The following is a 14,028-nucleotide window of genomic DNA, read 5'->3' as shown; positions in this document are numbered from 1 at the left end:
AAAAAGGCTTATCTCCCCACCTACCCCCACTTTTCCTACACACACCTTTCGGCCTACGAATGAAATCCTGTGAAGAGAAATATACGTGAAAGTGCACAAGTAAGGCCTCGTTGTCACTGAGGCTAAGAATTAGGATGAGAAGGACAAGATGTCATTGCCTCGGCCTGCTTCCCTAGACACACGCGACCCACTGAGGAGAGGGGCTCCACTGCAGGCCGCCCGGGTCTCTCAAACACCAGGGCGCTTCCCTTCGAAAAAGATGGGGTGTCATTCCAACCACTCTTAAACTCGTATTTGACTGAGAGACTCTTCTTCGGGATGGCTCCTGCCCCGCTCCAGCCATCACCTCAAAAAGACGCCCCCGGCTTTCCACAAAACCCGGCGCCAAGACAGAAGCCCCCTACCCTCCCAGGCTGCGTCCATTCGGCCTGCCCCGACCCCCGCCCCAGAAAAGCCCGAGTGGACAGGCTGTGGCTGCCGGCCTGTCCCGCTGTCCCGGACCCCCGCGGCGTCCACGGCTCACCACACGAACGCTCTGCTTCCTACCACAATCCAGCGCCAGACGCACTTGGTCTGGCACCCCGACTACTCACTTCAGTCAGCCTGGCCCCACCTGGGCCGCCCTTCACTTCGCTCCGCGACTCACCCAACGGCAGAGCAGCGCCGCAATGCACCGCGCCGCGCCGCCAGCTCCCGTTTGAAATCCTTCACCAACCAATCACAGAGAAATTTATTCCTCCCGCGCCGTCCCTCTACGATGTGACGTACGCGTCAGGGACACGCAGAGGTGACGGGAACGGGAACGGGCATGCGCATTCTGACAAAGCGAAGCCAAAGATGGCCATTTTGACTAATGTCAACGGTTTGGGTTTTTTTTGCGGTGCCCTTTCCTGAAGTCATTCAGGATGCCATATTGCCTAAGGGCAAGTGGTACTTCTTAAGTGCAAATTATTCTTGGTCTCACTGTCTGCGGGACTAGGGCCCTTGGAAAAGATTAATTGAACAATGTTAAGTCTCAGTAGAATCGGAAGAATACCAGGAGTTAGAACAGCGGTTATTTTCAAGCACATTCACTGAGCTATATTATCCCTTCCATTGATGTATCCATTCAGACTTTTATTTGACACATATTAAGTGAGCCCACATCATCACAGGCACTCCACTGGGAATCGGAAAAATAAATATGGTATGGTCTCTGCTGTGTAGCTACGAATGGAGGCGATAGCTCGAGGAAACAAAAATAAATACAAAATGAAAATAAAATACTATAATTCCATTTAATAAACGTTATTTAGAACTTGGCATCGTGCTAGCACAGGAGCTTTCATGCTTTTTAAAAAATCTGGACCCACAGTGAGAAATACATTTTACATTACAACCGGGTAATGAAAACTCTGCTCATCCTTACTATATGCAACGTACTCAGAACTTACTACTCAACAATGTATGGCTACCCGCAATTTGGAAAAATACTGGCTGGAGCATACAAGAAGCGCTGTGGTTTAAAGGAAAGAGCACTTACTGTCACATTGGTCCTTAAGCAAAAAAAAAAAAAGAAAGAAAGAAAGAAAGATCACAGATTTGGAGGAGGGAGATTAGGGAGATATTGGTCAAGAGATATAAAATTTCGGTTAGAGGAAAATTTAGATCTATTGTACAACACGGTGACTGTAGTTAATAACAATGTATAATACATTTGAAAAATTGCTAAGAGTAGATCTTAAATGCTCTAACCACACACCCCAAAAAAGTATGTGAGGTAATGGGTATGTTAATTTGCTTGATTTAGTCATTCCACAGTGTATACATATATCAAAACATCACCATAAATATATAAAATTGTATTTTATCAAAAAACACATCACAAATTTTGTAACCCAAAAACTTGACTCCACTTTTATTTTAGAGACAGGGTCTGTCTTACTCTGTCACCCAGGCTGGAGTGCAGTGGCACAATCATAGCTCACTGCAAATACGAACTCCTAGGCTCAAGGGATCCTCCCTTATACCTAGGACTACAGGCACATGCTCAAGGTAATTCTGTTTGCTTGTTTATCTTTTGTACAGAAGGACCTCACTATATTGTCTAGACTAGTCTTGAGCTCCTGGCCTTAGGTGATCCTTCCACCTGAGCCTCCCAAAGCACTGGGATTACAGGCACTAGCACTCTACCTGGCCTTGAACAATAGCAGGCATTCCACTGACCCACCCATATTATCACTTTTTAATGCTTCTGTACTTCACTACCTCCAAGTATAAAATAGAAATAATAATCCCATCTCTATCTCACAGGTTTATTCCCAGATCAACTGAAACACAGTGTGGTACATTATCGAAGTTTATACCTGGTAAATTGTAATGCAGATTATTACTAATATTATTATGAAAGGGATGAAGAAAGAAAATATGAACTGTAATTTGTTATCCCATTTAATCCTCCTAACAACCTTTCAAGGTCAGGAGCATTCATTGATTGCATTAGCCTGTGCCTCCTTAGATACCTATAATACAATGAAATACGGCCGGGCGCGGTGGCTCAAGCCTGTAATCCCAGCACTTTGGGAGGCCGAGACGGGCGGATCACGAGGTCAGGAGATCGAGACCATCCTGGCTAACACGGTGAAACCCCGTCTCTACTAAAAATACAAAAAAATTAGCCGGGCGAGGTGGTGGGCGCCTGTAGTCCCAACTACTCGGGAGGCTGAGGCAGGAGAATGGCGTGAACCCGGGAGGCGGAGCTTGCAGTGAGCTGAGATCCGGCCATTGCACTCCAGCCTGGGCGGCAGAGCGAGACTCCGTCTCAAAAAAAAAAAAAAAAAAAAAAATACAATGAAATAAGTACTAGGACAAAGACATGTATAAAGTGCTTTAGGAACACAGACAAGGAAGCAATTAATCCTATCTGGGGAGTGGGAGTGTTAAAAAAGCCTACGGAGACTTGATATCTGAGCTGGGTCTTGAAGTGTGAATAGGAATTTACAGGAGAGAAGGGAGTGGAAAATTACTAGCAATAGGAAGATCATGTGACCTCTGAAGAATGAGGCAAGCATATATTTAATAAATACACAAGGCCAGGCGCGGTGGCTCATGCCTGTAATCCTGGCACTTTGGGAGGCTGAGGCGGGTGGATCATGAGGTCAGGAGTTTGAGACCAGCCTGGCCAACATAGTGAAACCCCATCTCTACTAAAAATACAAAAATTAGCCAGGTGTGGTGGCAGATGCCTGTAATCCCAGCTACTTGGGAGGCTGAGGCAGGAAAATCGTTTGAACCCGGGAGGCAGAGGTTGCAGTGAGCCGAGATCGCGCCATTGCACTTCAGCCAGGGCAACAGGGTGTGACTCTGTCTCAAATCAATCAATCAATCAATCAATCAATACACAAGAAAGCATTTATGAAGGTTTAGGCTGCGAAGGAACATTTACTTCAACTTTCAGGTGATGTTGAGGGTTCAGTGAGTATGATGCTTCTTGAGTAGCTTTGGCCTGATAATGAAAAGGAGAGACTGGCAAAGTAGGATGAGACCACACTAGGAAGGGATTGGACTTGATCCTGTAATAGACACAGTGACAAGACAATGGGACTTAGACTGACTTGACTGATTTGTCTTTGGATAGAACATACACTAAAATGGCAAGCAGGATTGTCTGGAAAGGGAAAAATGTAAAGGTAGACTATTTAGGCCAGTGGCAGTGGGGATGACAAGGAGGGGACAGGTGGGAAAGATATTTATTAAATCAATCAATGAAATGAAATGGATGTATTAAATGATCGGACCTCAGGGGTGAGAGAGAGAAGCATGGGAGTGTAGAATGCCTCAGCTTTCCCTCTTTCCCTTACACCTCAATTACTGAGTGAAACTCCTAAGTACTGATCTCTTGTGTGTGCCCACTTTTCTCCTTCCCCCTGTCACCACCCTTGCCCAATTTGGTAGTCCAACCCCAATGAAACTGTTCGCCCTCCCTTGCATTCTTTACTCTTCAAGTGATCTTTTAAAAATGCAATTATGGGCCGGGCACAGTGGCTCACTCCTGTAATCCCAGCACTTTGGGAGGCCGAGGCGGGCAGATCACGAGGTCAGGAGATCGAGACCATCCTGGCTAACACGGTGAAACCCCGTCTCTACTAAAACTTCAAAAAATGAGCCGGGAGTGGTGGCGGGTGCCTGTAGTCCCAGCTACTCAGGAGGCTGAGGCAGGAGAATGGTGTGAATCCAGGAGGCGGAGCTTGCAGTGAGCCGAGATTGCACCACTGCACTCCAGCCTGGGCGACAGAGCGAGACTCTGACTCAAAAAAAAAAAAAAAAAAGCAATTTTGGCTGGGCGAGGTGTCTCACGCCTATAATCCCAGCACTTTGGGAGGCCGAGGCCTGCGGATCTCCTGTGGTCAGGAGTTTGAGACCAGCCTGGCCAACATGGTGAAAACCCATCTCTACTAAAAATACAAAAAAATTAGCCGGGCGTGCTGGCAGGCGCCTGTAATCCCAGCTACTTGGGAGGCTGAGGCAGGAGAATTGGTTGAACCTGGGAGGCAGAGGTCACAGTGAGCTGAGATCGTGCCATTGCACCCCAGCCTGGGTGACAGAGCAAGACTCTGTCTTAAAAAATAAAAATAAAAATGCAATTATGGCTGGGCACAGTGGCTCACACTTGTAATCTCAGCACTTTGGGAGGCCAGGGCAGGCAGATCACCTGAGGTCAGGAGTTCAAGACCAGCCTGGCCAACATGGCAAAACCCTGTCTCTACTAACAACACAAAAGTTAGGCCGGACACGGTGGCTCATGCTTGTATTCCCAGCACTTTGGGAGGCCGAGCTGGGTGGATCACGAGGTCAAGAGATTGAGACCATCCTGGCCAACATGGTAAAACCCTGTCTGTACTAAAATACAAAAAATTATCCAGGCGTGGCGGCGTGCGCCTGTAGTCCCAGCTACTCGCCAGGCTGAGGCAGAAGAATTGCTTGAACCTGGGTGGCAAAGGTTGCAGTAACCCGAGATCGTGCCACTGCACTCCAGCCCGGGCAACAGAGTGAGACTTCGTCTCAAAAAAAAAAAAAAAAAAAAAATTAAAGTGCAATTCTACCACAGAAATGATAATTATGTGAAGTAATGCATAGCTTAATTAATGAGCTAGATTTGGCCAGACATGCTGTGGCTCATGCCTGTAATCCCAGTGCTTTGGGAGGCTGAGATGACAGGATCACTAGAGGCCAGGAGTTCAAGACCATCCTGGGCAATATATTGAGACCTCCTCACTACAAAAAACTGAAAAATTAGGCTCCTGTGCCTATGGAGTAGCCATTCATTTATTCCTTTACTTTCTTAATAAACTTGCTTTCATTTAAAACAAACAAACTAGCTGAATGTAGTGGGCTTGCCTGTAGTCCAGCTACTTGGAAGCCTGAGGCAGGAAGATCATTTGAGTCCAGGGGTTCAAGGCTGTAGTGAGCTATGATTGTACCACTGCACTTCAGCCTGAGTGACATAGCAAGATCTTGTCTCAAAAAAAAGAAAGAAAGAAAAGGAAAAGAAAAAGAAGCTATATTTAATCATTCCATAATATATATACAGGCCGGGCACACACGGTAGCTCATGCCTATAATCACTTTGGGAGGTTGAGGAGGGTGGATCACTTAAGGCCAGGAGTTTGAGAACAGCCTGGCCAATATGGCGAAGCCCTGTCTCTACTAAAAATACAAAAATTAGTCAGGCGTGGTAGCACATGCCTATAATCCCAGCTACTCGGGAGGCTGAGGCAGGAGAATTGCTTGAACTCGGAAGGCAGAGGTTGCAGTAACCCGCGATCGCGCCACTGCACTCCAGACTGGGCGACAGAGTGAGACTCTGTCTCAGAAACAAAACAAAACAAAAACCATAATATATACACATTATACTTCAAAACATCATGTTGTACATGATAAATACATACAATTTTATGTCTTTTTTTTTTTTTTTTTTGAGATGGAGTTTTGCTCTTTCGCCCAGGCTGGAGTGCAATGGCGCGATCTCTGCAACCTCCGCCTCCCAGGTTCAAGAGATTCTCCTGCCTCAGCCTCCAGAGTAGCTGGGATTTCAGGCACCCGCCACCATGCCCGGCTACTTTTTCTATTTTTAGTAGAGATGGGCTTTCGCCACATTGGCCAGGCTGGTCTCAAACTTGGTGACCTCAGGTGATCCATCTGCCTTGGCCTTCCAAAGTGCTAGGATTACAGACGACACTGCGTCCAGCCAATTTTTAAAAATAAACTTGAAAAAAAAATGTTTAAAGTAAAAATGTTATTCTAATCATATATCTCCCTTACTTAAAATCCTTAATGACTTCAACTTGCCTTTTAATAAAGACCAAAATTCTGCTGTGCTCAGTGGCTCACGCCTGTGATCCCAACACTTTGGGAGGCTGAGGCGGGCGGATCACTTGAGGTCAGGAGTCCAAGACCAGCCTGGCCAACATGGCGAAACCCCGTCTCTACTAAAACTACAAAAAAATTAACCAGGCATTGTGGTGTGTGCCCATAATCCCAGCTACTCAGGAGGCTGAGGCAGGAGAATTGCTTGAACCTGGGAGGTGGAGGTTGCAGTGAGCCAAGATTGTGCCACTGCACTCCAGCCTGGGCAACAGAGCAAGACTCCATCTCAAAAAAAAAAAAAAAATCCTTCACAAGGCCCTCCTGGGCTGCTTTTGCTCGCCCCTCTAGCTGCACTGCCCAACCCTCGTTTGCAGTTCCTCCGCGCACCTGGCTACCATTTCCACCTGGGGCCTTTACCCTTCCCTGTGCCCCAGCACTCTCCCAAACTTCCAGTGCCTCTTCACCAGGATAAGTTCTACTCACCCTTTAGACAACTTAAACGCTGATGCCTGGGTCCGTGCCTTTACTATAAACTCCCGCAGCACTGTGTTCTCTCCCTTTCATACTCCTGATTCGTTTAGTCTTCCTGGTTCTTCCAGTCACTGTTACATGGCCTTTCACAAGTCAGCTGTGGCTTGACTCACTCATCTATAAATGGAAATAATAATAATAATACCACACTTTGGGAGGCCAAGGTGGGTGAATCACAAGGTCAGGAGTTCAAGACCAGCCTGGCCAACATGATGAAATCCTATCTCTACTAAAAATACAAAAATTAGCTGGGCGTGGTGGCACGTGACTGTAGTCCCAGCTACTTGGGAGGCTGAGGCAGGAGAATTGCTTAACCTGGGAGGCAGAGGTTGCAGTGAGCCAAGATCGTGTCACGGCACTCCAGCCTGGGTGACAGAGCGAGACTCTGTCTCAAAAATAAATAATAACAATAATAATACCTATTTCCTGGGGTTGTCAAGAGAAATAAATGAGTTATCCTTATAAAACATTTAGCACAGTTCCTGGCCCACCCTAAGCACTCTGCAGTGCCTATTTTCTCTACTAGACTATGAACTTCCAGAGAAGAAGGGATGGTACTCCTTCCATGTACTAGTCTTGCTTTTGCAGCTCCAATAAATAGCTGTGTAATGGAGGTGAGTTAAGTTCAGTAGGACGGTGTCCCAAATAATGGATGGGGGTTGGAGACGTTGTCTCTCTTACACCTCCCTCTCCCCCAAATACCACCCACCCTTCCAATTCCTCTCAATCTCCTTCCCTGCTGCACCCGCCCCAGCGAGAAGGCAGCAAAGGAAAAGGTGAGTGTGTGTGGCATCTGGGGGCGGGGTCGCGGGTTCCTAACTCCCTTTCTTCCCAAACTGTAGCCCCCAGGGTAGGGAGGGATCCTGGGGCTGCACTTGTAACCGAAGAAGCTTGAGAGCTTTGAGAGCTGGTGCCAGAAAGCTTGGGTTCGACTCCCGGCTCTGCCACTTAGGAGAGGTGCACTCTCAGGTTATTTAATCTCTCGCGTCTGGCGAGACCGGCGCTCTGGGTGCTTCCGAGGTGCGGGAGAGGTCAGGCTGGAACGCGCCTGTTATCCCGCGCGGGGACAGCAAGCGGGGGCGCCCCCCTCCCACCTGCTCCCCAGCGCCCTGGCACCAATGATGGGGTTGGTGCTAATGGGTGTTTGCGGGTGACCTCCCGAGGGCGCCAGTGCCCCACAGGCCCCCACCTCCCTAGGGGCGGCCGCCTGATCCGATGTCCTGACTGTCATCGTTGATCCCTGGACGCGGGCGTCCCGGGGCAGGGAGGCTCGGTTTGGTCCCTGGCTGCCACCCGTCTGGCCACAGCCCGATGCATGTCTTCATTCGCTGGGTTCCGCCTCCCATGGCCTTCTCACTTGCCTTCTGGAGGTCTGGCTCCCTACCTCCCATCCGGGATTATCGTTCCCCTGTGAATTACACCAAGAAGCTTTGAGCCCTTCTGCTTTCCAGGCTGTGCGCTAAGCCCAGGGTCGGGGATGGGGCGACGGGGAGTGCAAGGCCAGGGCCTGCAGCGCAGAGTGCGGAAGTTGGGACTGTGTTCTGGGGGTCTAGGGAGGGCGGGCCCACCTCTGGCTGGGACTCAAGACTGTCAAAGAAGAGACCTCTGAGTTGAGCTTTGAAGGATGAATAGGACCCCAACAGGCAGGAAGCTGGGGACTGAAGTTGGCAGGAAGTGCTGAGAGAAATGGGGAAGTCAGTCCAGCCTGACTGGAGTGAGAGGATCTTTTGGTTGGGGGGCGGGTAAGGCTGGAAGGACTTTTTTTTTTTTTTTTTTTTTGAGACAGAGTCTCTCTCTGTTGCCCAGCCTGGAGTGCAGTGGCGAGATCTCAGTTTTCTGGAACCTCCACCTCCCAGGTTCAAGCAATTTTCCCACCTCAGCCTCCTGAGTAGTTGAGATTACAGGCGCGCACCATCATGCCCAGCTAATTTTTGTATTTTTAGTAGAAATGGACTTTCACCATGTTGACCAGGTTGGTCTTGAACTCCTGACCTCAGGTGATCCTCCCACCTCAGCCTCCCAAAGTGCTGGGATTACAGGCCTGAGCCACCACAGCCCACCAGCTGGAAGGACTTTTGAGAGCAGAGCTGAGGTACCTTGAATGCCAGGCCAGATAAATTCAGTGTAATTCCTGAGGCGCTAGTGAGCCATTGAAGGTTTTCTTCCTATTTCTCTAAGAGAAGCGGTAAGCATAGTGGGTAGACACACAGGTCTGGAGTCATTTTGGCCCTGGGTGAAGGTCTACTTCCACCACTTATGACCTGTGTAGTGGGCAACTTAACTTCTCTGTCCCTCCATTTCCACATCTATTAAATGGGGGATGATAATAATAGTGTAAAGCACTGTTGGGAGCAATAAATGAGAGAGTGTTTGCAAACCTCTTAGCATAGTGCCTGCCACATTGTAACTCCATGAGTATTACTTATAATTATTTTGCATCCCTCTGTCTTCCTCTCTGTAGAAAGTAAAAAGTTCCTCTTCAAAGTTTTGCTTCTTGTTAAAAAAATAAATAATAAGTGTTAGAAATAATAGTTTCTTTTAAAGACTAACTTCCTTTAAGCCTCCTTACTTTATGGTAATAACTCTTTGTTGGGCCCTATCCTATCCAATGTAGCTGTTAAACATGCTCACAGGCATATAGTACATTCTATGTCCTTGCACTTTAACCAAAATATTTGTGCTGGATGTGCTCACAGGCAGGTACCAGCTCGTAGCCTATGCCCCTTCCCTATTTGGCATAAGCAACTTCCTCTTTTCCTTTATCCTTCCATTACTTTCACCTATTTAGAAAAGTTTTAAACTGTTAGACAATCAGGTTTTAAATTGTGCAGTCTGGCTCCAGCCAATGGAGACAGGACACAGTAGCAGGAAAAAACTGCGTAAGGAATAAAAATTGCTTCCCTCCTTTGTTCAAATGTGCTCTCGCCATTGTTCCATCTGCGATGAGCACCGTTTCTGCAGAAAGTAAAAATGGCTTTGCTAAGAGACTTAAATTTATGTTTAAGTGCTATTTCTTTGTGGCACCGGGGAACAAGCATTTTATTTCTAAATAAGCATTTACATATAACACTCTCTGTTTCTTTCCTCTTTCTTTTGATGTTCTCTCTCTCTCTCATCAAAAAAAAAACAAAAACAAAAAAACAAAAACAATGTTTCCCTGCCCCATGCCTAGGAATCACCCTCTCACACTCAATAAAGTATTGAACTAAATCAAACTGTAATAGACAAAGCAAGACTCTGTTTCAAAAAATACAAAACAAAACAAACCACCGACAAAACAACAATAACAACAAAACTCTAATAGGAACAAATAGAAACAAGTCCCCCTTTAGAAACACACCTGTGTCTCTCCTGGGTGTCCAGGCTCTGGGGAGCCCTGCTTGGAGGAGGGGGTGTAGTTACTGACATGCTGAACTCATCTCTGCTGAAGTCCAACCTCTTTAAGAACAGAGACTGCCGGGAGCGATGGCTTACGCGTGTAGTCCCAACAATTTATGAGGCCGAGGCAGGTGGATCACCTGAGGTCGGGAGTTTGAGACCAGCCTGACCAACATGGAGAAACCCTGTCTCCACTAAAAATACAAAATTAGCTGGGGGTGGTGGTGCATGCCTGTAATCCCAGCTACTCAGGAGGCTGAGGCAGGAGAATCTCTTGCACCCAGGAGGCAGAGGTTGCGGTGAGCTGAGACTGCGCCATTGCACTCCAGCCTGAGCAGCAAGAGCAAAACTCCATCTCAAAAGAGAAAATAAAATAAAATAACAAAAATAGAGACCATAGGCCAGGCATGGTGGCTCACACCTGTTATTTCAGCACTTTGGGAGGCCGAGGTGGGCAGATTACCTGAGGTCAGGAGCTCGAGACCAGCCTGGCCAACATGGCGAAACTCCGTCTCTACTAAAAACACAAAAATTAGCTGGGCCTGGTGGCATAAGCCTGTAATCCTAGCTACTCAGGAGGCTGAGGCAGAAAAATCACTTGAACCTGGGGGGCGGAGGTTGCAGTGAGCCGAGATCCCCCACTGCACTTCAGCCTGGATGACAGAGCAAGACTCCGTCTCAAAACAAAAAACAAAAAACAAAAAAACCAGAGACGGTAGCTTATTCACCCCAGCCTGTCCCCTGCCTAACAATGTGTCTGATTCACAGTAAGTCCCTGTTCTACACCAGTGCTTCTCAAACCTTAGCATGCATCAGAATCCCCTGGAGAGCTTGGTAACATACAGATTACTGGGGCCCATCATGGAGTTCCTCATTCCATCTGTCTTCCATGGGCCCCTAGGAATTTCAAACGCATTCCTAGATGATGCTGATGCTGCAGATCTGGGAACCACATTTGGAACCACCGCTCTATAACAACAGGTTGAATGGCTGTATGTAAGACGGTAAAGTGGCCTCACCGACCCCTTCCCAAACTCAGCTGGTCATCAGCATTGAAAATACAGGTCCAAAGCTGAGAATCACAAGGTGTAGGACTAAGGGATTTTCCAAAAATCATCTTCCCAGGTGTTGTGTGCAAATAGGTTTGGCATTCTACTGCCACACACAGTCTTGTACTCTGCCCACCTCAGCTAACTCCTGCCTCAAGCAAAGGCCACTGCCTGTCTGCACTTTATTCAGGACACACCTTGCTGCTCTGGGTTCAAGATGGCTGGAACTATAGAGGAATGGGCAGCCAAGAGTGACAGGAAAGTAGCTGGTTCTAAAAAGCAGACCAGAGATTTATATAAATTGTAACAAGTGCCACTTCTAACTGTTAACTCTGAAAGACAAGCTAGGAGTTAGTTCTCCCCAGTCTGACCTGGAGTCAAATTCAGCTTTCTTCCTATTCAACTTCTCTCCGTTTCTGAGTTACACTCTGCTTCTCTTACCTCCAGTGTGAAATGAAAATAACATAACCTACTTCACAGGGTTGAGCTGAAGATTACATAAGAGGTTATGGGGCCAGGCACGGTGGCTCACGCCTATAATCCCAGCACTTTGGGAGGCCAAGGCAGGCAGATCACCTGAGGTCGGGGGTTCGAGACCAGCCTGACCAACATGGAGAACTCCTGTCTCGACTAAAAATACAAAATTAGCCAGGCATGGTAGCACATTCCTGTAATCCCAGTTACTCAGGAGACTGAGGCAGGAGAATCACTTGAACCCATGAGGCGGAGGTTGCGGTGAGCTGAGATCATGGCACTGCACTCAGGAGAATTGCTTGAGCCTGGGAGGCAGAGGTTGCAGTGAGCTGAGATTGCGCCACTGCCCTCCAGCTTGGGCGACAGAGCGAGACTCCATCTCAAATAAATAAATAAATAAATAAACAAATAAAAAATAGCAAAGTGACTGGGGAAAGGAACTTGGCATCCATAACCTTTTTTTTCTTTTCTTTTCTTTTTTTTTTTTTTTGAGACGGAGTCTTGCTCCATCGCCCAGGCTGTGGTGCGATCTCAGCTCACCGCAGCCTCCGCCTCCCGGGTTCAAGCGATTCTCCAGCCTCAGCCTATCAAGTAGCTGGGATTACAGGCATGCGCCACCACGCCCAGCTAATTTTTGTATTTTTAGTAGAGATGGGGTTTCATGATGTTGACCAGGCTGGTCTCAAACTCCTGACCTCATGATTCACCCGCCTCAGCCTCCCAAAGTGCTGGGATTATAGGCATGAGCCACCACACCCAGCCGTCACTTTGCTATTTACCAAAACTTCCATACATATTTAATTGGGTTTTCACAACAGTCATGAGGAGTAAGAAAGACATTATGATTCAGTCTCATTTTGCCATTGAGAAAGCTGAGTCTCAGACAGGTTAAGTGACTTGCCTAGACGGGTGGATCACCTGAGGTCAGGAGTTCGAGACCAGCCTGACCAACATGGTGAAACTCCGTCTCTACTAAAAATACAAAATTAGCTGGGCATGAGGGCGGGCACCTGTAATCCCAGCTACTTGGGAGGCTGAGGCAAGAGAATCACTTGAAACTGGGAGGCGGAGGTTGCAGTGAGTCAAGGTCCTGCCACTGCACTCCAGCCTGGGCAACAGAGCAAGACTCTGTCTCAAAAAAAAAAAAAAATTACTTGCCTAGAGGTTAAATGACTCTTTTTTTTTTGGACAGAGTCTTACTCTGTTGCTCAGGCTGGAGTGCAGTGGCGCAATCTCAGCTCACTGCAATCTCCGCCTCCTGGGTTCAAGTGATTTTGCTGCCTCAGCCTCTTGAGTAACTGGGATTACAGGCGCCCACCACTACGCCCAGCTAATTTTTTGTATTTTTAGTAGAGATGGGGTTTCACCATGTTGGCCAGGCTTGTCTCAAACTCCTAACCTTGTGATTCGCCCGCCTCAGCCTCCCAAAGTGCTGGCATTACAGGCGTGAGCCACTGCGCCCAGCCGAGGTTAAATAACTCTTAACCTAGAGGTTAAATGACCTGCACAGTCTGGGTATGTAGGGGAAGGGGCTTTAAGCAGAGCTGGTTGCTCCTCTCCACTCATCCCTGTATTTGTTCTTTTGACATCTCCTTCCATAGGTCATTTTTTTATGGGCTTATCTTACCTGAATCTAAGTGGTAAGGAAATAAGGTGAGGGTTCCCTGCCCCTATTGGAGACAGCCCTGTTCTGCTGCCCCCTCCTCCGAGCCCTGTCTGCTTCCTCCCTATTTAAGCCCCTGTGGTCCCTTTGACAAACATCTATCTTGAATTCAAATTCTGGCGCAACTTCTGTAGCTGTGTGAATTTTATCAGGTCTCTTCCTCTTTCTAGGCCTCATCTGTGACATAAGAAGAATATAGATCTGTGGTTCCCAAACTGTAGTAACCTTGGAGTGAACATGAGAGACTCAACCCCTGGCCTCCACAAAGACTGAGTAGCCCATCTGTGTGTAACTGACTGTGTAACTGTGTGATTGCTGGGAGATGAGATCCAAATGAGCTTTCATGATGCGATCCAGAACTCAATCATTCTATATTTTCTCAGTCAAAAGATAACAAAAGTACAACTATTCCCATATGGTCATGGTCAGGGAAATTTTTTTGGAAATACCAAGGTTAGGCTGGGTTCTGTAAGTTACCTAGAATAATAAAAAATAAAAAATAAAAAAAAAATTTAAAAGGTTGGGCCAGGCATGGTGGCTCACGTCTGTAATCCGAGCGCTTTCAGAGGCTGAGGCAGGAGGATTGCT

The 14,028-nt window shown here is 47.4% G+C and overlaps 1 protein-coding gene across 9 annotated transcripts in view; it reads right to left on the bottom strand.

The window, feature by feature from the left end:
• Positions 1–746, bottom strand: part of LOC105492857 (Rac GTPase activating protein 1) — a 36,281-nt gene extending 35,535 nt beyond the window's left edge. For 3 of the 9 annotated variants that reach the window (XM_011760138.3, XM_011760143.3, XM_011760147.3), the window contains exon 1: positions 594–704. The gene's annotated coding sequence lies outside the window, so the exon portion shown is untranslated. Of the gene's footprint in view, positions 1–523 lie in introns of all 9 variants that reach the window. The other 6 variants (XM_011760139.3, XM_011760142.3, XM_011760140.3 and 3 more) reach the window with 5 other exon arrangements.
• Positions 747–14,028: the final 13,282 nt, after the last annotated feature.

This window comes from Macaca nemestrina, chromosome 10 (genome assembly GCF_043159975.1).
Source record: "Macaca nemestrina isolate mMacNem1 chromosome 10, mMacNem.hap1, whole genome shotgun sequence".
In the NCBI taxonomy this organism is placed as follows: domain Eukaryota; kingdom Metazoa; phylum Chordata; class Mammalia; order Primates; family Cercopithecidae; genus Macaca; species Macaca nemestrina.
Note: the sequence above shows the minus strand (reverse complement) of the source record. Positions and strands in the feature narration are given on the sequence as shown.